Consider the following 2,809-nt stretch of genomic DNA (forward strand, 5'->3'; position numbering starts at 1 on the left):
CTGACGCCCCCGACCCCGCCACCACCTCCTGCGCTTGTCTCCCGAGGCGCCAGACGCCCCAACAGCTCCCAGAGTGAGAGCCCGGAGAGGCGACCGGACCTCTGAGGCCCCGCGCTCAGGACAGGTGAGGGGGAAGAAAGGGTGCTATCGGGGTGAAGAAGTGGGTAGGCAACGGATGCACCCGAAACAGAGTGCTTCTTCACCGCCCCCACCCCATTCTCCTGCTTCAGCCTCCAGAGTTAAGGTAGACACTGTCTCCTGAAGTTTGGGAAATAAACCGAGTCCGCCATCAGTTCCGGACTCCCCAGTCCCTGGAGCGCGAGAGGAGCGGTGCGGGGCAGCCTCGGAGAACCCGGAGCCTTGGAGCGCCTGGCTGGGTTTCTCCGAGCAGAGCAGCACCCTCCTTTGTTTCCGTTCCAAAGAGTCAGCATTCTGTGTAAAGACGTCCACAGCGTTGATTTATAGTAGTTCTTGGCAGGAACAAAGTGTGGTCAAGGTTTCCTAAAGTCACATCTGTATGTTGTAGTATCTCCATTGGCAAAATGGAGAGGCAAAGCAATTATTTGCCAAATTCAGCACTATTCTGCCTACATAGCCTGTCCTAAAGAGAAAGGGCTGAAGGTTTGCAAGATTTGCTTTATTAATCATTCTTTTGCTATAATTAATGTCCAAGTCAGCATTTTGCATTGTGTGGCTGCAAGCTCTCTGTGCGTCTTTCCTGCCCTTAGATTGGGATTGAGGTGTGTGTGTGTGTGTGTGTGTGTGTGTGTGTGTGTGTTTGTGTGTGCGCGCGCGCTCAATATTTGTAATAAAAACAATTCATTGTTCAGTACCAGGCATTGGAACTGCTGGAAAGTCATATGTTTCACATCTATGTAATTTATTAATTGTAGTCAACCCCAGTACACCTTAGTCTGTTGTATTTCAGAAGTAAATGTTGAACGAAAGTGTCTCTTACCTTGTTTTTTATTATGAAGATCTTCAGAAGTAGTTGTGAGCAACTGTATATACAGAAAACATCTTAAGAGTCAACAACTGTTCTTATTTGTCAGTAAGAATATTAAACTCTTTAGGATTTACAGTCAAACCAAGTTCTGAGATACACTTCTGTAGTACTTTATGTGTAGATCTTACTGGCTCCTGTAAAAGCTATTCACTTTGGTGGTTTGTCATGTCTTTCTTTACGAAATACTTATACAATCACCTTCAGTTTGTTATTTGGCTACTGATACTAGAATATATTGCCATATTGTGAGATGTAGGCTAAATTTTGAAACTTCTTAAATCTTTGTTTTTCTACTACTCCTTCTCCTTACAGAAGCATATGCTTATAGTTTCATGCTTTTCAAACAACTTTAGTGAGGACTAGAAACCCTTCAAAACAGAAAATAATGTTTCCATTAATTGGAAACTATAGTTAAATGCTTCAGTGATTTAATGTTAGGAGTTTTTTTTGTTCTTTAATGTATGTGGTGAGGTATTAGGAATAATTTTCTCTAAGGAAGTCCTGCTTGAGAGCCCATAACTGTGAGATGGATTTAGCTACAATTTGTAACCCTGGTTATATTTAGCTTTGTATCCTAGGCTGGGGAAGCCTTCAGTGAAAGAGAGTTGCTGTGTGGGAAGTCTCTGTGTGCAATTTCCAAGCATTTGGCACAAGAAGGTTTTACCTGTTGCTTCTGAGTTGGGTGCAGGTAAATGTAAATGCATGTAGTATGCTGGAGGCATCTGTAATCAGAAGGGGTTCTGCGGGAAAGGTTGTTATAAAGAAGGGTGGCTGCATTAGTTATTTTAACTCGTAGAAATTTTAAGTGAAGCTTTTGAATGCTCCGAGAGTGAGATTGTGATAGTTGGACTTGTGTAGTTTCAGAATTTTGACAATAGCTTATTGGACAGAAAAAGATAACTACTGACATATAGGGGGAGAGAATCTGAACTATTTAAATTCTCTTACTCTCACAATAACTCTCGGCTTAAAGGAAAAGAAATTCATATTTAGCTTTGGAAATAGATAAGAACAAAGATAAAAGCAGATGTTACTTTTTACATTTCTTAAGCAAAATTAGTAGGAGATAACATAGTAAGTCCTCATGGTAATGCCTGTTACTTATCACATAGAATGTAGAGTCAAAAAGAGGAGGCGGTTTTAAAATACATTTCGTTTACTTACTCTCCCTAAATAGGACACAGCATGGGGAGCCTTCATCAAGCAAAACATATTTGGAATAAGAACTTTATAGAGATGGTGAAAACAAATCTGCAGTGAGATGCACCCTTCATTTTATTAAGGCATATATGATTTGCAGTTTTATCAAGTATATTCATTTCAAGACTTAAGATAGTTTTGTCTGCTAAGATGTGATATGTGCCCAAGCCCTCAGAGAGCATGAATGAACACTTGTGGTGCTATGCTGGCTGATGGAGGTCCAGGTGGCTTCTCCTAACAGACCTTACAGGCTAGTGGAGAGAGGCCTAGAAAATGTGCCACAGATTACTGAACACCCATGGTGTTCTTCGAACATCAGAGAACTGGTGCATAATGGGGAGCAGTATAGTGGGTTGCCAAGGGCCCTGGATGGAGAATTGGAAACCCAAGTTGTCATCCTGATCAAACCACTGATTGTGTTCCGTGGTCTTTCTGGGCCTCTCTGCCCTCACTGACAGACCAACGCCTTTGGACTGTGATCTTTCCACTCTCTTTTTAAAATGCATGTTGGCCTTTGAGCCACTCTTCTCTTGCTCAGGCCCGCTTCCACCCCTGGAAGTGTACTTTCCCTTCTAATAAAGATGTTCTTTTCTGCTGTTAAAA

The 2,809-nt window shown here is 42.2% G+C and overlaps 1 protein-coding gene across 3 annotated transcripts in view; it reads left to right on the forward strand.

The window, feature by feature from the left end:
* TMEM200A (transmembrane protein 200A) overlaps nt 1–2,809 on the forward strand; it is a 72,258-nt gene that overhangs the window by 952 nt on the left and 68,497 nt on the right. Inside the window, exon 1 of one of the 3 annotated variants that reach the window (XM_006926165.3) lies at nt 1–124. The exons of 1 other annotated variant lie outside the window; for it this stretch is intronic. The gene's annotated coding sequence lies outside the window, so the exon portion shown is untranslated. The remainder of the gene's footprint in view (nt 125–2,809) is intronic. One more of the 3 variants, XM_015600035.2, reaches the window with a different exon arrangement.

The sequence above is a fragment of the Pteropus alecto genome, unplaced genomic scaffold, assembly GCF_000325575.1.
Source record: "Pteropus alecto unplaced genomic scaffold, ASM32557v1 scaffold79, whole genome shotgun sequence".
NCBI lineage: Eukaryota > Metazoa > Chordata > Mammalia > Chiroptera > Pteropodidae > Pteropus > Pteropus alecto.